This window comes from Xyrauchen texanus, chromosome 36, assembly GCF_025860055.1.
Source record: "Xyrauchen texanus isolate HMW12.3.18 chromosome 36, RBS_HiC_50CHRs, whole genome shotgun sequence".
Classification (NCBI taxonomy): Eukaryota; Metazoa; Chordata; class Actinopteri; order Cypriniformes; family Catostomidae; genus Xyrauchen; species Xyrauchen texanus.
Window position 1 is genome coordinate 30,762,591 of NC_068311.1, and position 24,908 is coordinate 30,787,498.

Genomic DNA, 24,908 nt, shown 5'->3' on the forward strand with positions numbered 1-24,908 from the left:
ATGTTATCAATTGTCTGTGTCCGTGAGCGAAAGCGCTCTTCACACCAGTTGTCTGATTGGCCTTTCGCAAGGACTCCTAGGTACTTGAAGTGCGTGAAGCCTGGATCTATGCGGGCTTCGCGCAGGGGCGAAAATTTCATAAAAATGTTGGGGGGGACAATAAACATAACAATTCTCAAGAGCAATTTTTGAAGGGGACACCAAGGTTTTTTTTGTTGTTGCCCCGTTTGCATTTGTATCATTTTATTTATTAAACAATTATTTTAAGAATATATCATTATATTATTTACAATACACATATTTTAATGATATTTTAGGGGGGGACAACCCTCAGATAGGGGGGGTCCTGAACCCCCCGACCCCCCCGCGATTTCCGCCTATAGCTTCGCGGAAGACATCTTCAAGGGTACAAAGGGGGCGCTGCTGAGCACACTTCAGAGCGTTAAAATGCTAAATGGGACGGCCTAAGGACTCGTAGACTCAGCGAGCACGCGCAATTTAAGTCCACGAGACCGAAAGTCCGCATGAAGTGCGCCATTTGGGACAGGGCCTTGGTTTGGGTGCAAAACTTTCCACAGGAAATTGCTCTTGGTATTGTTTCAATCTAATGAAATGTAGATGGTTAAAAAAACATTTGATAAATGGACTCACGTTGCATTTAAACAGTATTTCTTATGATTTTAACAAAACAAACATTTAAAAGCCTATTTAAAGGTCAATTCAACTTTGCAACCAGTTGTTCGTTAGAATTGCACCACGCCAAAATATCGCAGTAACGCACAACCTCCCATTGTTTTCTATTGTCCTCATACACTAATTAAAACCACCATAAAGCTTTTTAATTACTTTATTCGTCTCATTACCCCAGCATAGTATGCGTCCTTTATGTTGATCAAATACGATATGAGGCAGTCTATTTTACGTTGCACTCAGGATAGCCAATCATCTTCCATCTGGCGTCGGCGTCATGGACAGGCGTAACCAATCAGAGACACCGCCTCTCTACCACCGCCAAGCTTGTGTGCGGAGCTCAGCACTCAGGAAGTGAGTGCAGGGCCCGAGCTGTTACTCCGCTTTCACTGTCATACATTTACACCAAGAAGTTGTTTGTTTGCCGTTTCGACAGAACATTTCGACCCGAAATCCCGACTGCAACCACAGGTAAGGAGCGTTTTGACATATTTAAGAAAGTTAAAATAGGAATATGTGAATAAACAGTTTGTTGTGGACAAAAGTGCCATGTTTTGACAGCAGGGTTTGTTGTTTAAATGCACTTCTTAAGTAGGCGAATTAAAGACATGTACGATATACGTAAGTATGCGTAATTGACAAATGGCAAATCTAAAAGCTACTGATTCTTTTGATTATAGCATGCAGCTAGCAGGATTAACTACGTAAACTTGCACAATTTAAACGAATAATAATTTCTGTGACGTCTCACGTCAGTTTTTTTTCTCCCTTAATTTGTACATGTTGTGTTATATATGCATTTATAAAATGTAGAGAATAGCGTTTAGGGTGCGCTTTTACTGTCCCATCCTAAAGTGCGTGAAGTGCCGAGCTCGCGCAGTGAGTCTCGAGCTGTCAATGAGTGTCTGCGCGCGGAGCGGCTCATATCGGGCGTTGCTTCGTAGGTTTTCTGCAGATTTGCACATTTCCGCTGTTCCGAGGACGCGGTTCTGACCAAATTAACTTCTTTTTTGGTGAGAAATCCTTAACATTCCTTCATATTTGGTGTCACTTTACTTCAAAAGAAACATTTAGGGAATAGCTGGGAATTTGTCGTAGATTGACTCGTAAAAGTTGAGGTGATGTCACACACAACTCTGAGGTGTTTTTTCCACAGTTTTTTCTCAGCTGGTTTACATAATTGTTGTGTATTCCTGTCAGTTTGGGGTCTTTAGTGTATTTTTTTGTTGTTGATAAATTTGACTACTTTTATGTATAAAACAAGCATAACAATCACCACAATTTGTCAACCGTTGATTAATCATCATCTGTCAAAGTCTTTGGTGTTCAAACAAGCTTGAACCCTTACAAAAGTACTCTAATGGGGTTGAATGCTAATAAGCCTGATCTCACATAAAAATCATTAAGTGAGAGCCGATTTTACTTTAGCCGAAATCGGTATACGTTGACCGAATTTGAAAACACTGTCCCCAGAGGCTAAAGCGGTAAATGTTTCAGAGCATATAAACAAGTGTGACATCCATCTATAACCAGGAGAGATCGGCAGAAGCAGTAGTAAAAAATATTGTTTTTAGCTGAATAGGGTGTAAAATCCGCGCATCTTATCACATGGCTTGTTGAGCGCATTACAGCGGAGATCTAGCGCATGTGGAGGCTTCACGCTATTCTCCACGGCATCCACGCACAACTCACCACATGCCCCCACTGAGAGTGAGATCCACATTATAGCGACCACGAGGAGGTTATCCCAATGTGACTTGGGGGGTGGTAGTCAGCGTCTTTACTTGTTACGTTCGTGATAGTTTATACAAAAATTATTACTACCTCGTTTGAATGGGGATTGAATTGTGGTCTCCAATGCAACTGACACAGCTTGCTTCCAGTCCTTACGTATGTCAGATGGGAGATGGGCATGTCAGTGAGTCGGCATACTGTTGCGGTTCCTAGGGTACCAGAACTTTCGGAAACTGCATGCCGACTTCCCGTGTGATCATGTTGTGCTAATACCGTGGTGGTACTTTGATAGCACGAGAGGTACTTAAAAGTAAACCAGTGTACTGCCACAATAACGGCCAAAAACATGGTGTTATCATGGTGCATTTCCAAAAAACATGTTAGTACCACTGTTTGTTAGTGAAGATATCCAGGCACTGCCTATCTGAGAGGATTTGCCAATGTATTCAGGCGAGTTTGCCTCTTAAAATGAATTCTGTTTGTCTGTGGTTTCTATTCCCATGAGACTGTATGTTTTTGGGAAGCACCTGAGCCCTGTTGCTCCGGCAGTGTCAATGCTTGTTCATTAAGTTGTGAAGTAAACATTCAAGAAAAGATTCAAGAGAAAACACGAAAAGGCTTAGCTAAAAATTTATTTGAGAGTGTCGTTGGGAAAGAAAGCTCTGGAGTGTGAGGTCATGGGGTTTTTGTTGGCTTAGTGTACTGAGATTTCAGGCCAGGCTGTGTCTGATTTGAAGCAGACATCTGTTAGTCCTGCACAAACGGTCTGGATGTTTAATCCTTCCATTGGAGAAGAGGAGGAGGGAAATGAGACCCCCACAGTGTGTGTGACAGGTGTCCCCCTGCTATTCAGCACCTCAAGCAACTTTTCCTGCCTGTTTGAGTGTGTATTTGTGTCTGTGGTGGCCCTTAGAGACCTTTGTCTGTTTATTCCTCTCTGAGGTTGTGTATTTGCTGGAGTTTTATAGATAAACTCAGACTCTGATTGAATGTATAGTTCACATGTATTGATCTGTTGTCCTAATAACACTGCATTGTTGTTATAGGGCTGTCACATGAGAGTGTGCAGTCTGCCTTTGTGTGTATATATTTGCACATGCACAAAAGAGAGTGAATGGACAGAGAAAATATGATTTGTTTTTGGCGGCATTTCCCAGCTGTCTTGCTCAGTGGTGTGTATCCTTGTGTCACCGTAACATGCCCCATAGGACACATACTGTTACCATTCTGATGTCTGCGCATGCTAACAGAAAGTAGGTGTATGTTTGTGCATCTCGCACATGTGTACGTTTCCTCAGAGACTAAACTTAACCTTCTCCATTCATGTTGCAACACTGCACTTTCCATTCTAGGAAGCAGGAGACCTAGCGTCAAATTTCATGATTGCTCAAATGTACACACATTGGACACTTTGGATCGAATTGCTTTTTCACTGTCAGAGTTTACTACTCAAGGTTTAAAAAACATACAGCACCTTACATAGTACCTTCACAAGGTCTGTAATACATTATTTAACCCTTGAGATTGCAAACTTACAACTCCAACTACGCACTTATTAATTTAACCCTTGTGCATCAATTCAAGTTACTCCTTGGAGGGCAAAAATGTCCGTATCAAGAAACTGCCATAATAATGTTATATATTAATATTATTTTCCACTTTAAATTAGTAAAAAAAATTGAACCAACATCAGTCCTGATCATAACTACTAAATATTTATTCATTTTCAGGATTTTAACCCTTTTAAATGCCAGTTTGTTTACATAATGCAACTGTTGGTTTACACACACACACACACACAGCACACACACACACACACACACACACACACACACACACACACACCCTGACATCCATACCAACACACCCACACAATTTTAGCTGCATCATTTATTCAATTGGCCTGCAGTGCTCTATAATACAACAAACAGAAAATCTGAAAAAGCAAGTATTTGCTCCATAGGCTAAACGTGAGAAAAATGGCACCATCTGGTGGAAAAGTTTACAAAAATTTTATTCTGAAGCCAAATGGGTCAAAGTCATTTTTGTCCTTAAGGTCCTGAGTGTAACTAGTTTGTGCATACAGTGTATTATAGATGCATTATAGGAACTGAGGTTGAAATATAAAAATTCCCCCAAAAATAAAAACCTTTGGCAAAATTTATGCTGTTGGTAGTAACACAGCCTAAATGACCGAAAAAACTAAAATGAAAAAGACAAAAATGTCCCGAAGGTCGCAAAAGGGTTAAAGATGTTATCTGATTTACAGCATTTTAGCAAGTGACATCACCCTTCAGATGTTTGAACACAACGTTACAAGTTAAGGAATATGATGGGTTTAAAACAAGTTAAACTCAATCCACAGCATTTTTGGCATAAAGTTTATTACCACAAAAATGTATTTTGACTTGTTTCTCATTTTCTTATAAACATTTTTATAAAAACTGGGTTACAGTAAGGCCATTACAATGGAAGTAAATCTGGAAATGGTAAAATTCTCACTATTTCAGAAGTATAGCCACAGGACTAGGGATACTCCGGTATGGAAATTATTGTTCGATACTAGGGTTGTAACGGTTCTAGGTAAAAAAAAATAACCTTACGGTTCGCCATATCATACACTTTGGCAAAGAAAATAAAGCGCCGAATAGACATGCACAGTTGTAACCTCCGCTAATGCACCTGTATGGCTCTGTATATGGACACAATCTGCCTTTGTTTCATGTCAACTTTCTACAGAGAGAAGCTGTCCGATTAACTGTTAGTATGTTAAATCAGTTGATGACATCACAGTTCTGCATGCGTTAATTGACAAAATGGCAAACGGAGAAAACAAGCCGCAAGATAGATGCCCCTGCATCATTTAAGTCTCCTATCTGGGAACTTTGTCTTTATGCAGTCAATTACAACAGCGATGGTCAAAAAACATTTACAAAATAGGCACTGTTTACAATGGTAATACATTGATATTTGCTTAGCTATTTACGCTGACATCACCTGGGAATATATAGCGTGCGGTGCGCACAGAGCCGCAGGTGAGCCTAAAACTGCACACAGACACAATCCTTCCGTCTTTAAACAGGCACTTGGTGCTAGTTCGGACAGACATGAAACAAGAACTAAAGTGCTTGGGGTGTTCATTTCCAAAGTTATGTTGCCCTGCTCCATTGATGAAGATGTGGGATGTCCATGTATGATTAAAATACTCGAGTCGCGTTATGACATCCATTCTCATTTTAATTTTAATAGCAAGTTTATTCTTCTATAGTGACGTACAGATTCTGAACATTAAATGTACGTTGAATTTGAAATGCACATTATGTTGATGCATGTAGTGTAAAAATACAGGTATTCATTTAAAATGTTGAGTTAGTATTTTTTTTTTTAAGTAATTTTGGTTTTAATTTGGTCAGTAATTGGCCGATAAATATCGGCTACAGATACATTGTTCATCCCTACACAGGACTGAAACAATGTGTGTTAACCACATTTTAGGGTGATATAATCTCTTACTAACCTTTTCTGTGTAAAGTAATATTACTACCTCATTGCCATGATGACGAACCGCCGTAGTTGATAATGTCGACTAATAGTTTCAGCCATATACTGAACGCATTTGTGCTGAAATTGATGAAACGATCAAAGTATTAATGACAAGTAGTTTGTCAATATTCATTAACATCCCTACTAACAACCCTAAAACAACCATAAATTTAAGGATTTAAACAACTTTACAGCGCAAATAATTGCTACACACGTTTTAACAGAAGAATTAATGCAAGTGCTTTTATAAAGTTATAGGCCTAAGCTTCACATTTCTGCTTTTAAACACTTTTTTATTTTTAATTGGCCCCATTCAATTCCATTATAAATGCCTCACTTTAACCTCAACTGCACCGTGACTTTCGGGCGAGAGACAGCACTAACCACTTTGGAGAAGCGCACACACATCAGGTGAGTTCATCCTTTCAAACAGCTAGACAGAGCCTAGCTGAATAAAACAAAACACAGGTCTTCAAAACTATTTTCAACTTAACATGGCATATTAAAAACATGAAGGGGTTATTGCCAGAGTCTGAAATTAACACCCACGGAGTGCCAAATGCGGGTACATTTTCTATTTGGCTGGTGAATTTCACAGCGTAACACGTCATTCCTTTCTATCAGTTAGTGTCAGCTTGTAAAATAATGTAACGCGCTTAGTTTTGTCCTCAAGGGGGCTCTGTATGCCTTCAGTCAGTAAGGTGGAAGGTGTTCACATAGAACGGCTCTTATTATGTAGTGCTGCTGCTTTTCAAAAGTCTCAGGTACCAGTAAATCTAGAAGCAAGATGAAGGCAATGTTCAGAAGCATTCAAGCTTTCGGGATGAAGGGAAGACCACCCTTGGATTTCCAGTTGATGTGTAATTTTCAATAACCCACCACCACATACAAATTCTCTGGAAATGATTGCATTATAATATGGGTACAGAATGATTGTCATGACGATTTGGTCTGTTTCGTTAACTGTTCTTGATTGTGCAGCCTTATCTTTCTCCCATAATCTCCTGATAGAAGTTGAAGCTCCACCCTCAGACTCTGAATAAGGAGGGAGTAATACACTGATGCCTCATGACCTTTTCCAAAAGCAGTAATCACCTCTCCCAAAGCATCTGCCACCTTAAGGGGAGTGTGCTACTCCCAAAAACCATAGAGTGCATGTGGCGCCGTTGTAAATACCTATTAAACTGAGATCTGGGAATCCCAAAATGATGACCCAAATATTCTCAAATGTTCTCAATACTCCACTCTCATACTGGTCGCCGAATGTAGTAACCCCCCTCACAATCCACTCTTACCAACAGAAGTGGAAGAAGGACACTTATTGATTTGGGGTTCAGCCATATGCTTGTGGCAACATTTAAATAAATGTCAGACTTAAATACTCTGGATACTATTGCCCATATCAGGTGCAAATGTTAAATAATGGGGTGTTACTTAACTTCAGTTAGTTTGTTTGTACCGCTACTACAGGATGTCTATAAAGTAACTTAATCCAACCAATGAATGTACTCCCGAACCCGTACATTTCCTAAATCTTAAAAAGATAATCCCATTCTACCATATCAAATGCCTTTTTGGCATCAAGTGAGATGGCAGCGACCAGAGTCTGATCATTCACTACTGACCACATGATATTGATGAGTCCCCTAATGTTATCAGAAAAGCTATGGCCCTGAATTAACCCCACCTGATCTATATGTATAAGAGATGTCATAACATAATCGGTTAGCCAACATTTTTGACAATATTTTACATTTAGCTGGCTCAGGGAAATTGGATTGTCATTTTTACACTCACTTGTCCTTTTTAAGGGACAATTACATAACAGAAAATACTTTGTAAAACAAACCACAACCAATAGGCAGAATAAACACAAAGAATATGTAGATTCATTCACAGAACTGTCTCGAAGGTGTGTTCCTCCATAAAAACAAATTCCAGCCGATATAAAGCCGTTCAGTTTCCTTAGACAGACACACAGGTGTCCAGTGAGTCGGCTGTTTGTAAGTGCAGCAGATGACATAATCATTCCAATGTCCAGCAAAAAGAATCCACAAAACAAACTCCAGCCAACAGGAGGCATAAGCAAAGAATCAAAACATGCGTCCCAGTTACTCGGGTGGTCAAGAGTCAAATTCACTCAGAGGCTGCATTAAAAAATACACCATGTCTTACTCAGTCTGTCAAATTTATATAAGACATCCTTTGTGTGGGCATGTAGATATTTTGCGGCCATACCCATCATCCATTCTCAATCTGATCAGGAACCCCATTGCAAATGCTATCTTCCATCAATGCAAATGTTTCTTGACTTACTCACTCCAATGTATTTATGAATGAAAGTGCATGTTTGGGACAAGAAATTACTTTGCACCCATCCTTCGGATCTATTCTCTTTTTGGCCGGAAACATCAGTTCAAAAGTGATCTTCTATGATGAAATATTTTCATACACTCCTTGAATCGATCGCATTTCTCTCTTGTCAAATTCGCAAAATCTGAGAACAAGAAAATATCGTGATTCTTCCAAGAAAGCTTTCCTTTGCTCCTCTGCTCATGCAACATGAGATCTTTATCAGATGATCTCGAGCATTTGGCCAGAATTGATTGGGGCCTGTTTCCCTCAGCCGATCTGCGAACCAGGACTCTGTGAGCTCGTTTGATAGGCTCGGCCTGTTATGTCGAGCAGACTCTGGAAGATCTCATCTAGGAATTCTAACATATCTCTGTCTTCTTCATGCTCAGGTATTCCAACAATCTGTACATTTTTCCTTCGGCTCCTATTTTTAAGATCTTAAGATCTGGTCGCAAACGGATTAGCGGATCATTTCCGATTATCCTTTTCCGATGACTCCAGATAATCAATAATCAATTTCTAAACATCTGCCGCTCTTGTAACCAACTCAGAGAATTTAGTTTCCATTGCTGTAATCGATTGACGTAATACAGCAAGATCTTCGTCAGCATCACAGACATGTTGGACAGTTGATGCTGGATTTCTTCTCCCGTCGCGCCATATAAAACAAGTCCCTGGTCGGCAGGCCCGTCAGCAGTTTCAGCATGAGCATGTAAGTGTCTTTTAATGTCTCCAGAGCCCAAGGATTTTGACTTATTTGCCATGTTTACCTCACAGAACAAATATGTAACTAGGTGCATAAAATGTCACCGGATATAACAAGAAAATAATTTAAAAACTAGCAAAGTGCGCAGAGCTTGTCACTCACACATCTGCTCCTCGCATGGCATCATGTGACCCCCCCCCACCTCGAGCCGTTCTTTTAAATCTACAGCACGAGACATAAAATGCTACCAGTGTAGACAGTCTCCCAAACAAATGACTCCTTTGAGCCGTTCTATTAAATCTACAGCACGGGACATAAAATCCCAAATTTGAAATTAAATAAGGTTGCTCCGATAAAGTGACCAAAAGCATCACCAAACAAGTAAAACATAAAAATTGTACATAAGAAATAATTACACTTGCAAACACAACAATAACTAAAGCTATATTACACAAAATATTACACGTCTATTTGATGAGATTGATGTTTTTACCGATTACAATAATATGTGCAGTGCACAATTTTTAATAAGTTATCAAAAGGAAACACTTCTGATTTGTCTGCAAAGCACTTGTTCAGTTTTGGTCATAATACCTGCATTCATTGGAAAGTAGAGCTTCTAAGCTTTAAAACAATACCTATTTTTTGTTGGACAAGACTGTAGTTATTAACATTTTGATAATATTTTTTTCCCTCAGTTTAAAGGCTTAACAATAATGATCGTTCACTTAAAGATTGGTTTTAATCCAGATTCATTTTTTTCTCCAGCCCTAATAGATATTTTATTCTAATGTTCGCTGAAGTGGCCATTATGGCTATGCTCAGAATCATCATGAATTACAATTGAATGCAATTAAAAAATTATGAGTGAAATCAATCTTTGGTGGCTAAAACTTCCATAGTTGAATGGACTACCCATGTGAGGCTATCTGCAACTTTTCAGTAATGAATATGGAGTGTTTCTCTAACGTATTTAATTGTGCTTTCTATTTTCATTGACCCAATATGACAGCGTGAGTTGGGCTGTTTGCATTTTAGACACGCACGCATACGCTGCTTCATAAGACCAAATGTTACCCTCCTCCTCCTCCTCTTGTCCCCTGCATAGCCCACGCTAATCAGTTTGCCTATAGTTGTAGAGGCCTCCTGGAGAGCTAATGGTTTGCTTACAGCTCTGACAGGAGAAGTGACGGGGGTGGTGGGGGGGTGCTGGTCTAAAGGCTTTATAAGCCACAGATATACATTGTCAAACTTATTTTATGCTTTGGACGTTAATATCGTCACACTTTACGGCTGCGCATGTCTTGGCCTCTGTCCCGTACTACAAGGTTGATGACCTCTCTGTTGCCATGGTGATGGACTGAGCCACACAAGTGACAGATGGAGAAGGTTACAGAAAGCAGAGGGAGTGGTCTGCCTTGGAGGATGCGACACCCCCTCGACATCAGAGGAAAGTCCTGCAAAGTGGATCACTTTAACATGCTGCTTGGGCAAATGGATTATAGCTCAAAACAGTCTACCACCCTGCATAATTTAGTTCACTAAACTACTCATTAAACAATAAGCACAACATATTTAGTCTGTATGGACTTCAGTAAAGGCCCTAGAGGTCTGGAGGAGCATTCATTTTGAAGGCCTGTAATTGAGACCCTATAACCTGACCAGTGCTGACAACATTTTGACCAAACCATAAATAACATGCTCTCTTTTATTTCATCTCTGAGTGAGTAGACCCTGATGCACAGCATCTGAAATATGCAATTAAGTTAACATTATGAGAATATTTATATTAATAGTTTTTCCTTAATTACTGTAAATTTTAAGACCTAGCCAGGAAACATTCTTTCAGATTCTCACAGGCTCACATGCTTTTTCATAACATGTTATTTTATAACCTCACAGTCAAGACCAATGACCCCCACCCCCATCAACTACCCTAAAATGATCAAAGCTGGCCTGTTTTTTCAACCCCCCTTGTGCTGTCAGTCTCAGACTGGGGTAGAATCACTTCTTCCAGGTCAGTGCTCTTCACTCCATCGATGATAGAGACCGATAGAAGCAATGGAGGACAGTGATGAGCAGAGGCAGAGAAGGAGAAAAGAATCAGAGGGATGGGGGAGAGAACTACAAGTCAGGCTGACAGATGAAGAGTTTGGGGATTTATGGCGGGCGAACTGAAGGACGGAAGAGAATGACAATGGAGAAGAGCAGGGGAGGGTTACGGCAGGGCGACTGTGTCTTAAGGTTGCATGTGTGGAGAGAACTTGCATGTAATGAAACAAGTAGTGATTGACTGAAATTCCAATGGCCAATGTTTAGCAGTGTGATTTGATTGATTAGGGCTGGGATTTGATACAGATTTCCTGATTTCCTTCCGATTTACAAGCTCTTGGTTCGATTCCGATATCAATTCAAATGGGTATATTTCAGTAAGAATTAGGGCTATGTTGATATATTGTGATCTCACAATACTTTAAAATAATGTGGCAATATTTATATTCAACTATGTGTTTTCACATCATACCAAAAAATTATACCGAAGAATAAATAAAACAAATCTGATCATCAATCATTTGTTGACAGCTCTTGCCTTTTGGCATGAGGTAAACACTACTGTGACATTTTGTCTTTCAATCCAAAATACTTGCATACCCACGACAGGAGAGTATGTGCTATCCGTGTTTTTTTTTCTAGGCTACAACTTCCACAGTTTTATTGAAAAATTCTGTTACAGTTTAATGTGATGAATGTTAGTAAGGAGGTTGATGTGAAGATGGGAAAAGTCTTGTAATTGATGCTGGTGCAGTGCAGGTAATTTCTCTTCCCATCATTAGCGCTTTTCAGAATATCGCAGCTCTTTAGCCATTTGACAAGGTTGGAATGCTCCATAGCGCTTTAAAATAGAAAATTCTCATGTAGAAATCAAATGCGCCACAATATCGAAGTTAGCTCAATATAATCACGTATTTTAGCTGCTCTGCACTTTTCTGCAACCTGAGCTCAGCCCTGTTGATGGGCAAACATGGATGGAGCAGAGCGCAACTTCAGGCTTCAATCACTCCATGCACATCCGTGTGGCCACACGAGAAGCATATTTAGCGCTTATAAATTGAGATGAACATCATAAGGTTGCTGCATCGCCTGACAGAAATGCGTATGGACGTCGCTGGCATTAAAGTCTCAAAATAAATGCATCTTAATTTTTTTTTTTAAATACATCGATGACATTGCATAGGTTATTTGATTGATGCATCGATCCAGATCGATGGATCGTTACACCCCATGTTGTCTAAATAAGTGCAAATCTGAAAGCAGTGTTCCTCAGTGCAGGGAGAGTTGCTTCTATTAGTGAAAGAAACTGAAACTGAGCCCATTTCGCTTGTGGGCATGAGATTCTCACATGTTTGGATCTAGGGCTGGGCAAAATATAGATTTTCCGCCTAATGGCAATCTTTATTTGAACTATCCCAATGTCGATTCTTAAAATCCTAAGATTTCTCTTTTACTCTGCACAAATCTCTACAATGCAAGTAAATCTCTCACATATGCGACCAGAAGTGTCACTATGATTGTCACAATGATTAGCCACTGGTTGATCATTTTTTAGATTTCATGCACCAGTGTTTGAGATCTTTTTACTCTGTGCTGAAAGTAGCCTTTTCAGTAATGGCACCAAGACTTTGGAATAGTTTGCCACATTCTATCAGATTCTTACCTACAATAATTTAAATCATCCCTTAAAACTTACTTTTTCTTTCTCGCTTATCTATAATCTGCTCTGGCCTTTGGCCTTTTGTCTCAATGTTTACTTGCCTATTTTCTGGCTAAGTCCTATCTGGTTTGTTTTCTAATAGTGTAATTATTTGTTATATTTTTATTTTAACATATTAATGTTACACTTTGCTTTTATGCCTGATGTGCTGCACTTTGGTTAGAGCTCGTGTTGTTTTAAATGTGCTATATAAATCAATTTGATCTTGACAAAGTTTTTTGTGACTCTCACCATGTAATGTGTGTCCAAAGACAAGATCCACAGATTTTGTCTATTTGTCTTTGCATAATTACTTTTTAAATATCCATTCTGTTCTTTAAGATCAAAAGAAACATTTAATCCTAATCACACATTGCACAGACTCTGAAGCCATTTGAGCAAAAACATAAAACTTGCAATACGTATCGTATCGAGAGGTGGCTGGAAATATAGAGTGGACCTTTTAACTAGGTACAGTATGAAAGTATTAGTGCTGTTAGTCACACATTTTTTTTATTGTGATTAATCGCATAATTATTTGTAGTTAATAGTGATTAATCGCACATTTTGAAAGTGCTAAAATGTGACACTATACAGTATAGACTTCTTTTCTTGCCAAAATGCATTTATTTCCATCTTGGGAAAGACAACATGTACTTTGTACATCAAGCATTAAGAGGTCATTTCTCTATAATTTTATCATGGAAGCACTGATTTGTGTGTTTGCAGAGATTCTTTTTTATTTAATGAGATAAATTCCGTGGATCTATCATAGCAGAGAGCGTAACAGTCAAGTAGCGTGACAGTAAAGCCCATAGAATGTCTATGGGACCGCTCCGTTTTACTATCTTAAATGCTAAGTTTGTAGGCTCACCTTGGTAGAAGGGCTCTGCGTGCGTCAGTGTAATGACTCAGGCAGACACATTAGAAAAGTTCCGCCCTTCCCAACCTGTGTTTATGCTGTATTAATGATAAATGTGTTAATCTCGATTAAGTAAAATTAACTCTTTAAGCTTTTTAAATTAATCGCACACCTCTAGAATGACAAAATGGACATTTTACTAATTATATTTTATTAGTTTTTCATCATTTTGATCACATTTGAGCTTTTTAAAAATGAACAAATCCATGTAGTCCATCAGTAAATGTGATTTTTTTTTTTTTAATTACATATGGTATTTTGTTAAATTTTTATTGTTTAAGTTCATAATTTGTACTATTTACAAGTATTTACATTGATTTGTTGAACACGTGCTAAAACACTGCACTGCCTCTTATTGACAAGAGAATATTAACAAGAGAAGATTTGAATGTCTTTAACTCATCCGTGCTATGCGTGATTAGAATTAAATATTTTTGTTTTGTTGTTTTTGATCAACAACTGACTGTAAAGAATAGAAAGGGCATCAAAAGAGACATTATTCAATGACAAATGGATTGTGTGGATCTCATATTTGGACACATGGTACAAGTCAAGCCAAACTTTTACTCTCAACACACAGTGAAAACTTCATGGTGCTGAATACTTCACAACAAATACACAATCACTGGTGAGGGAAATCTGAACATTTACCATCCAGTGGCTAATCATCATATCTGTTAAATAATTTTTAGTCGAATAGCATGAAATTGGGTTGCAAATACAAGTGATTTTCTCTCACTGTTGTGGAGGAGGGTTGCTCATAGTGTAAAAGGTCGATCTTGGGATTTAAGAATGATATCAAGGTTGTTCAAATGAAGATTGCGATGCATCAGAAAATTTATATTTTTACCCAGTCCTATATAAAATGCTGATAAATAATGCAATTTTCAATAAATTTCAATACAAATAATTAAATAATTATTTGACACAATGTTTAGCCAAAATTAACTAAAATATGGGTTTTTCAATGTCTCAGAGGTCGACCGATATTGTTTTTTTCAGGCCGATGCCGATCTTTTGAAATCCGGGTCGGCCGATGGCCGATTAATGCAGCCGATTTATTTTGGCCGATATTTGGCCGATATGTGCTTGTTTTTAACCTCTTATTTGAACCTTTTATTTGAAAGATAAAATGTAACACAAATAATTACTTAAGATAGACAAAATTTGACAACAAATACATTTATTGAACACTTGACACTTAAATTAAAAATGTATAATGTAAAAACATATTGTGTAAATAATGTATAACAAATATATTAAATAAACAAAGCAGGTGTTACGAACTGCTCCGAGACACGAAGGTTGAGATCCAAATGCAGCTTTAATTAAGGGGCAATCCAGACACGTAATCCAATATTCAGAGGATCCAAGAGAAGCACAGGCATAACTAGGGATGGGTATCGTTAAGGTTTTAATGGTATTACTATCTTACCGATACTGCTTATCGATCCGGTACTTTAACGGTATTCTTAATGGTTCTTTTTGTTTATATATATATATATATCCAGGCTGGCGAGATAAAATAACTTTCTCTTTATAGCAATAAAGGATGTATTTTCTTAATTTCTCCAGTACCGACAGCAGAACCGATAACATCCGAGCTTACCAAAGCCAGTCCTTCAATAGCCTATACTGCGTTGATATATTTGTATTACTTATTTCTCTGCATTGAGTGACAACCCTCTCAAATATAAGACAGAACAAATAAAAGTCTCAGATTCACTGTCTGTAATTGCAAAATTCTTGCTTGCTTATTGTGACATGATAGCAACCCTTCTTCTGTGATAATGCAACTTCAACTACGCTATCAATATCCAAAGTAGCCGAACGTCATGTCAACTATCGCGTTTGTCACGTTTTTTTCTTGAAGTTGGCAGTAACATATCAAAAGTTTTTAATTAAATATAAAGAAGTTATACAAATTTAATCCTTACTGTTTTCTCCAAGGAACTTGGTCTATCCAAAGTAGCCGAATGTAATGTCGCGTTTTTTCTCGAAGTTGGCAGTAAAATATCAAACGTTTTTAATTAAATATAAAGAAGTTATACAAATTTAATCCTTACTGTTTTCTCCAAGGAACTTAGCTCCTTCCTTAGGCACTGGATGAGGTCTGCTCACTCTGCTGGAAAATGACTCTAGGGGCAGCGTGCGTCGAACACGTGTTCCACAACAACACTAGGCTGCCCACAGATGCGCCTGCCTAATAATCGGCTTGATATACTTGGATATTGGCCGATGGCGATTATGTAAAAAAATGCTAAAAATCGGCCTATTAATCGGCTGGCCGATTAATCGGTCGACCTCTAGTCTCAATGCCAATATCTAGAAACCAGGGTGGATGATATAATGCTGATATAAGTAATATAATTTAATAATAGCAAATAAGACACCCAAATTATTACTAACATTTATTTTAAACAAAATTCACTCAAAAATATCTGAAAACAGAAAATATCCGCTATCCATTGACAAAGTCAAGAAATCTTACGATTCTGATTCCTCTTAATGGTTCCACTAACAAATTAAAATTTAAGGAAGAATTGTTTGGAAATAAGAACTGCAATTCTTATTGCATTTACTGCCCTCATCAGACTATTGCCAAATGGTGAGATAATTTCATATTTGTGGAGATCAGATTTAACAAATCAGAAATGTAATACAAAGGCATGTTTACACAGATTTTTTGGGTATAAATGCAGTCTAAGTGATGCTAACTAAGTCATAACTTGCCCATCAGTGACCACTCTGACAGCTGGATAGGCCAAATTGTTTCATTCACTAAAAAGAGTTTAGAAAACTCAGAAACATTAATTCAGATATTGCACCACTGTTAACACTATGCTTTTGATTCACTAAAAAGAACTAGCTTAAAAGAGTAATTTATTTAGGAATCATAGTATCCTGACCGTGCTTCATGTGGTGCACTGAAGATTCAGTAGAGGGGCATTTCTGCCACTGAATTGTGCTGCAGGAAATGTTGTCAGTATTTAATAAGTTTTGCCATCCGTATCGGCAAAAATTGCACATTTGGGAATCATTAATGGAACCGGAAGTAAAAATATCTGTAAAAATATCAGTTTCTCTGGATTTACTATTTATAGGTATGTGTGAGTAAAATGAACACTTTAGTTTTATTCTATAAACTACTGACACCATTTCTCTCAAATTCCAAATAAAAATATGGTCATTTAGAGCATTTATTTGCAAAAAAGATGCAGTTTTTTCAGACCTTGAATAATGCAAAGAAATATTCATTTTTAAACAACACTATACTAATGTTTTTAAGTGTTCAGAAATCAATATTTGGTGTAAAAACCCTGATTTTCAATCACAGCTTTCATGTGTCTTGGCATGCTCTCCACCAGTTTTTCACATTGCTGTTGAGTGACTTAATGCATCTCCTGGTGCAAAAATTTAAGCAGCTCGGCTTTGTATGATGGCTTGTGGCCATCCATCTTCCTTTTGATCACATTCCAGAGGTTTTCAATGGGGTTCAGATCTGGAGATTGGACTGGCCATGACAGGGTCTTGATCTGGTTGTCCTCCATCCACACATTGATTGATCTGGCTGTGTGGCATGGAGCATTGTCCTGCTGGAAAAAACAATCCTCGGAGTTGAGGAACATTGTCAGAGTAGAAAGAAGCAAGTTTTCTTCCAGGATAACCTTGGCGTAATTCATGCATCCTTCACAAAACCGATTCCAGCCTTGCTGATGCACCGCCAGATCATCACCAATCCTCCACCAAATTTCTCAGTGGGTGCGAGACGCTGTGTCTTGTAGGCCTCTCTAGGTCGTCATCTAACCATTAGATGACCAGGTGTTGGGCAAAGCTGAAAATTGGACTCAATAGAGAAGAGGACCTTACTACAATCCTTATGGTCTTTTGCAAACCTCAGCCTGACTCTTCTTTGGTTCTCATTGATGAAGGGCTTTTTTCTAGCTTTGCATGACTTCAGCCCTGCCCCTAGGAGACTGTTTTGAACCATCCTCGCCCTGCACTTCACCCTATGGAATATTTAATCATTCATTTATTGATTTAATTATCATTTACTCAGTTTCATAATCAAAGTGCAAATCAATGGAAAAATACAACTTAACTTCTTTAGTTGAGAAGTTACATCCTCTCTGTTAAACTCTGTATTCTCTAAAGGAGATGTATGTGTGTGGATACTAAAAGGATGATTTAATGTTTTAATAAGAACAGAGACAGGAACTGACTGCTGTCAAAAAAGGCAGATGATATACAGTATGTGCATTAATTAATGTTAGAAATTATTTAAAATGTGTGTGGACATACAACTCTCCATTTTTAGGAATGTGTATAACCAATGACTGGAATAAGGGAAATCATTTAAAATACTATTCAAATTAATGGAGAAAGTAAGGATAGTTAGTCAATATAAAATATGTAACCATATGAAGCGATTACAGTGTGTTTTATGCATATAAAATGAAATAGTCATGCTTTTGCCATCATTGAAGCAAGTTGGGGTCAAGTGTGACCAGCTAGAAGGGAGATGGTGAAGACAAAACTAGGGAGGCATAAGATGATTTCATTGGATAAAGAGGCCATCACTCAAAGAGATAAGGGGAACAGAAAATGCATGACTCTGAAGTGTAATTTTAGATGCTCCATGGACCATCTTGGCTTTGTTACTCTAATAAAAGTAAATTTTTTTTAATCAGAACTTTGCACCTCCAAGAAATCTTTGACTCGACTGTGCTTCGATTGCCATAATAGAGAATCTGCTACGACAACCCCAGCTGCCATTTGCCATTCTTTTTGTAGGTCACTTGATGTCATACTACGGTTGTTGAGAGGCATTCGCATGAGTTGGCGGTCGTCCCAGCCAGTGGAGAATCGTTTTTTGCCTTCTGCCGGTCTGTAGCTTTGTTGTCCCCAATGTCTGCTGCTTGACCTTGTTCTTATGAACCTGCCGCCATCTTTGAAAATTTAAGGATGGAAGCACCCTGATACTCACTGTATCCCTTTGCCAGTAAAGCCTGAATTGAGCCCTTCTTATCCTCACTGAAAACTTTTTAACACATTTGGCATGGTCAATTGTTAATTTTTTTATTCCAATTACTTTTGAGGTACTACTAGCACTGATTTTTGCCATCCAGCTGGTCCTACTACAAGATATATTGGTCTATCGCCCAAAAGAAGTTGTACTTTTGCACTTCCCTTTTGTCTGTTTGTTAGTGGTAGATTTTGCATACCATCCTGCAAACACTCTAAAGCTCAACACTGCAGAGCAATGATGCATATGCATGTTTACATTTGAAACACCACCTCGTCTGTTTAGTGTTGTTTTTCTTTGAATGCGTCATGCTGCCCTGCTCATAACCATTTTTCTGCTGAGCATATAAGCATGTTGAAACCACAACATGACTGTACATAAATGAGCACGAAAATGCACAGCAGACCTTACACAAGACAAAAGATGTCTCTTTGCTTGTGATTTAGTTAAGACCTAATCCCAGCAGTTAAACCATCAACGCTTGTAATATATTTATATCAAAACATCATTAATGATTGATTATTAATAATTTTTAAATAATGATGCATCTGCTTGGTTATTGTGAGGGTGCATTGCATACTAGATTTAACTTTTTTTCAGGGTGCAAAACTCACTGCTGTGATTCAAGGGTGTTTTGGGTGGTTGCAAGTAGGACTCTTTTTTTTTTTTTTAATCTATATATTACAGTAAATAATCTTAATACAATTTAAATTTTAAAGTTGCCAGATTTATCTATTGAAATTGTTTTCTTAGTCCACAAGAGAGTGCAACAAATAAATATAAGCCAAACAGCAACATGTTATAAATATTGCAAAGAACATTCCTGGCAGTTAAAAAAAAGTACATTTCATTTTAAACTTTGTGCATAAAAAATGAATAAAACGATTTAGCCAGTACATATTCCTAAATGTTAAATAAAAACTATAAAGAGGGGATTAAAAGCTTCAATAATCATTTGCATGTTAACATGGTGTTGCACTGGTTCCACAGAATCAAGTAGGGGGTCAACCGATATATCTGCCAAAATTCTGATTTTTTTCATTATCGGCGTCAGACAAAATTTTCCAGCTTGGCCGATTTGTTTCTTGAGTGGCTGAGAATCGCCTGCTTGCATGTGAAGCAACTGAGACATGTAAATGACCAGCCACAGTTCTTTTGTTGTTATTTGCCATCATGTTACTACATTAATAGACCAGTGTGCAACACAGTCTTATTTATACGGTCCACATGTCACAGCCACGGCAGACGCGTTTGAGCTCATAATGTGCTCACATATTCCATTCTCCCTCTCTCCTCAAAAAGTTCCCTCTAAATTTTAACTATCTTGTCTAATGATAAAAAGGAAAATATCTATAAAATGAATATCAGATGCCATCTACAAATATACGTATATCTCATTTAAACAGATGTAATAAACCAACCTCACACAACTTCAGCAGATCTAGCATCCTGTGGAGTGCTCATTTATTTATCTCTAAACATGTATTCTATCAGACTCTCCTCAACAGTTCCCTGTAACCTTTTTTAATTTTTAAATTTTATCCCCTTTTCTCCCAATTTAGAATGCCCAATTCCCACTACTTAGTAGTCCTCATGGTGGCGCAGTCACTCACCTCAATCCAGGTGGTGGAGGACAAGTCTCAGATGCCTCCACTTCTGAGACAGTCAATCTGCGCATCTTATCACGTGGCCCGTTGTGCATGACACCGCGGAGACTCACAGCATGAGAGGCTCATTCTACTCTCCACGATCCTCGCACAACTTACCATGCGCCATGCAATATTTTTATAGTTTATATTATTATAAGTTAAAATTTAGTGTGTAATTGAGTAAATATAGTGTTAAATAAGAGGTTAGTCATTTTTTTAGCAATTTTATGTTTATTTTCTTTATTGGCATTGTATCGGCCTATCAGCCACCTAGCTTTATGGATAGCAGCCATTAAAAAACCCATATCGGTCGATCACTAGACTCAAGCTTCATAATAACGGCAATACCACAGTGTTTTTCATTCATTACAGTTGTTTTTCGGTTGAACTCTGTTGTGAAGCGGCTCAGGCTCAGCCCAGGAACTGTTCATACAGACAGCACAACAGAATGGAACAGAATGTGAGAATTTCAAGATGCACATTTTCAAATTAAACTCCTTTCCTGACAAATCATTTTAAACCCATTGCTCGATCTGAGAAATGCTGAAAAGAGAGACGGAACGGGCAAAGATCTACACTTAAGGGGCTATTCAATCTGGGGCTGGGCAATAGGAAAATGTAATAAGATATCGGCGATATCTGACAAATATGCCGATGGCGATTGCGACACTCATTGACCGATGATGATCAACAATATCAGGAAATTACAAAACCTTTGTAATTTTATGCACATGGCAGGTAATTTTGCTCATCTACCCACCACTGTGGCAGGCTAACTGTAAGACATCTCGGAATTACACATTTTAAGAAATGCTGTTAGACACAAAGACAAGTGCTTGAAGCAACCCATTTTATTATATTTTAAAGATCAGACGAAAGAAAAGCCGTCGATGCGCATCACAAATGCGTGCAGCAGGAGCATGTCTCGTAGAACGCGCATGAATAGTTCTCACTCTTTCTGTTTCAACTGTCTGAAAACTGTTTGCAAGAATAGTGTTTTGTATGAGAATGCTGCAAATGTCCTCAGACTTTCTTAAGACATACAAGAACTTTAGTTTAATTAATTTCCACAGATCAGCTAGCCCTTAACATGCATTGTGAAAGCAAATCTGCAGTTTCACTTTATAGCCTATACATGTGTATTTACCTAAACAAGTTCACCTTGAACCTAAAATTGATTTATATTTCAGTTATCATCATCATCATCATCATCATCATCATTATTATTATTTGGCTATGTGTACATTTATAATTATCTTTAGATCCTAATTTGTATTCATAATTTTCCACTTGTTGTAGATGGATACTTGCGTGATGGCAAATGGAAGGGTAGATTTTAGAGCTGTCATAATTAACGCGTTAATGCATGCGTTTAATTTGAAAAGTTTAACACTTTTTTTTCATAATCGCGATTGAGACATTTACAGTTAAAACAGCATAAACCAGCATAAACACTTATTTGAAGGGCAAAACCTTTGTAATGTGTCCACCCGGAGTCATTACACTGAAACAGCGCTTCCGTGTCAGTGATAAAATTAGTTGATACAAACTACAACACTATTTGATTTATAAAACAAGCCCAGATGAGACTTGTGATGGAAATGAAGTATTTTTCAGCTTATGCAGGTCACATTTTCATTACAACAGAAGCACGTCAAGTCTTAACTATCACCAAAATGCAAAATGAGACATTTTTGTCTGTAAGCGCTTTTCATGTGGAGTTAAATAAGCAATGGTTAATGCTGGGGTTGACGCCCTTATGCGAATCATAAACACACCTTCACGATTACTGTAGGAAAGTGGAAAGCCACAGTCTACTGGCAGATTAATTTTGCGGAGGATGAGAGTTTAAGAGATTTAATGGCCATTGCACTTCAAACTAAAGGAAAAAGCAATAAAAATAATGGAAGTGGTCAAAACAGTTGTATATAACTAACTAGTGCTGTAATTTTTTTTTATCACGATTAATTGCCTAATTTTTGTAGTGAATCGAGATTTAATCGCAGATTTCGAAAGAGCTGAAATTTGACACTATATACTTTTCCTGTCAAAATGCTTTTATTTACATCTTAGGAATGAAAGCAAAACAAAATGTAACAATATAATGCTTTTTTAACATTTTCCAAACAAAGACTTCCACAGCATGAAAATAGAGATGTACAGTCAGGTCCATAAATATTGGGACATCGACACAATTCTAATCTTTTTGGCTCTATACACCACCACAATGGATTTGAAATAAAACAAACAAGATGTGCTTTAACTGCAGACTTTCAGCTTTAATTTGAGGGTATTTACATCCAAATCAGGTGAACGGTGTAGGAATTACAACAGTTTGTATATGTGCCTCCCACTTTTTAAGGGACCAAAAGTAATTGGACAGATTAACAATCATAAATCAAACTTTCACTTTTTAATACTTGGTTGCAAATCCTTTGCAGTCAATTACAGCCTGAAGTCTGGAACGCATAGACATCACCAGACGCTGGGTTTCATCCCTGGTGATGCTCTGCCAGGCCTCTAAGGCAACTGTCTTCAGTTCCTGCTTGTTCTTGGGGCATTTTCCCTTCAGTTTTGTCTTCAGCAAGTGAAATGCATGCTCAATCGGATTCAGGTCAGGTGATTGACTTGGCCATTGCATAACATTCCACTTCTTTCCCTTAAAAAACTCTTTGGTTGCTTTCGCAGTATGCGAAAGATGTTCATTGTCCATCTGTACTGTGAAGCGCCGTCCAATGAGTTCTGAAGCATTTGGCTGAATATGAGCAGATAATATTGCCCGAAACAGTTCAGAATTCATCCTGCTGCTTTTGTCAGCAGTCAAAAACAGTTGCCTCTGTTTCTGAGACAGTCAATCCATGCATCTTATCACGTGGCTCGTTGTGTGTGACTCCGCGGAGACTCTGCATGTGGAGGCTCACGCTACTCTCCACGATCCACGCACAACTTTACACGCACCCCTTTGAGAGCGAGAACCAGTAATCGCAACCACGAGGGGGGGTTACCCCATGTGACTCTACCCTCCCTGCAACTTGGCCAATTTGGTTGCTTAGGAGACCTTGCTAGATTCACCTCAGCACATCCTGGATTCGAACTCGCGACTCCAGTGGTGTAAGTCAGCTTCAATTCTCGCTGAGCTACCCAGTCCCCCATGAATAATAGAATATTCACTGATCCCTCGGCCGGGGGGTTTACTATGTAATCGGATATCGCAATATGTTTTTATAAAAATATTGTAAAATTTGAAAATAGATTTAAAGACTTGTTCTGATCCATTCAGCTGTGCTCTGTCTAGCTGTTTGAAAGGAAGAACTCATCTGGTGTGTGATTATTGATCATCATTTTCATGATCGATCATTGCTGTCACATCCCAGTACTCAAGTGATTGAGTACTCATGCCCATCCCTACTAAAAATGTATTGGTGGTCGCTAGTGTGTTGCTAACTGGTTGCTTATTGGCTCTAGCCATAAGAGCCCATTCATCTCTCTATGACTTTTCACTATCACTGTAAATCTATGGGATTTATTAAAAACCACCAGGAAAAAATTATGAGGTTGATAGCTTAGAAAATGTATAGCACCACTTTCCTTAAAACACACTATTTGAGGTATCATTCTTGTTTAATACTTGCGGTTCTGAGTTTGTTAAAATCCACTAATAAGACAAACCAACGTTTTGTTGTGATTGAGAACAAGTACATGTACAAGTACGTCAATAAATGGAGATCAGTGAAGTCCGTTGAACGGGACCTCAACACATCACTTTATCTCGAGAGGCTTTTTAAAGGACTTCTACCAGTGTGTTACAAAGCACAGTGATGGGCTTGATTTACTGTGTGTAAATTAAATCTTTTGTCATTATTTAGTTGCTGTGCTGTCCTGGTCCACCCTGTGTCTACTCTTACTCAGCAACAAGTTGTCTCTTTAGTGTCATGTCACCAGAGCAATGTGTCAACCCACTTAGACCCAAGTTCCCTTACATTTACTGGGTGGCCTCTACCTAACCCAGGGAAAGACGGAAAGGGAGATTGGGGGAGGGTGAATGACATAGAAAAGGAAAGAGAAGGAGAGACCACCAGCCACTTTGAAGCTACTTTCTGGTTCCTGTGTTGGGCTTCTCCCCCATGGGACAAAAGGCCATTATGTGTGGGTCAGGCAGGGGGCTCTAGGGGGTTTTGTGGAACAGGGGTGGTGGGCGGCATGGCTAGATCCCTCCCATTTATTGATCTGCTTGGTCCATTTGGCCTCACCCTCTCCACCACAGCCAGGCATACCAGCTGTCTGCTCTGTGCCTCTCCCAGCCTCCTCTGAAGACACACACTCAGCAGATCATATGGCCACAAAGTATACATTAGCATACTTATTGGACATTGGACAACAATTTAAAAGAGAGGTGTGAATCTTCACTAGCCTCACAATTTGATTCGATTTTGATTTAAAGGGTAAAAATTGTATTACAAAATGATTCATGATGCATCTTGTCCTGCAATTAGTTTTTTATCAATACACATACTCAGTATTTAATTTATACT

General features: G+C 38.3%; 1 protein-coding gene across 1 annotated transcript in view; it reads left to right on the plus strand.

The window, feature by feature from the left end:
* The first annotated feature begins 1,034 nt into the window (after positions 1–1,034).
* LOC127629947 (transcription factor Dp-2-like) overlaps positions 1,035–24,908 on the plus strand; it is a 78,729-nt gene continuing 54,855 nt past the window's right edge. Inside the window, exon 1 of the mRNA XM_052107272.1 lies at positions 1,035–1,161. The gene's annotated coding sequence lies outside the window, so the exon portion shown is untranslated. The remainder of the gene's footprint in view (positions 1,162–24,908) is intronic.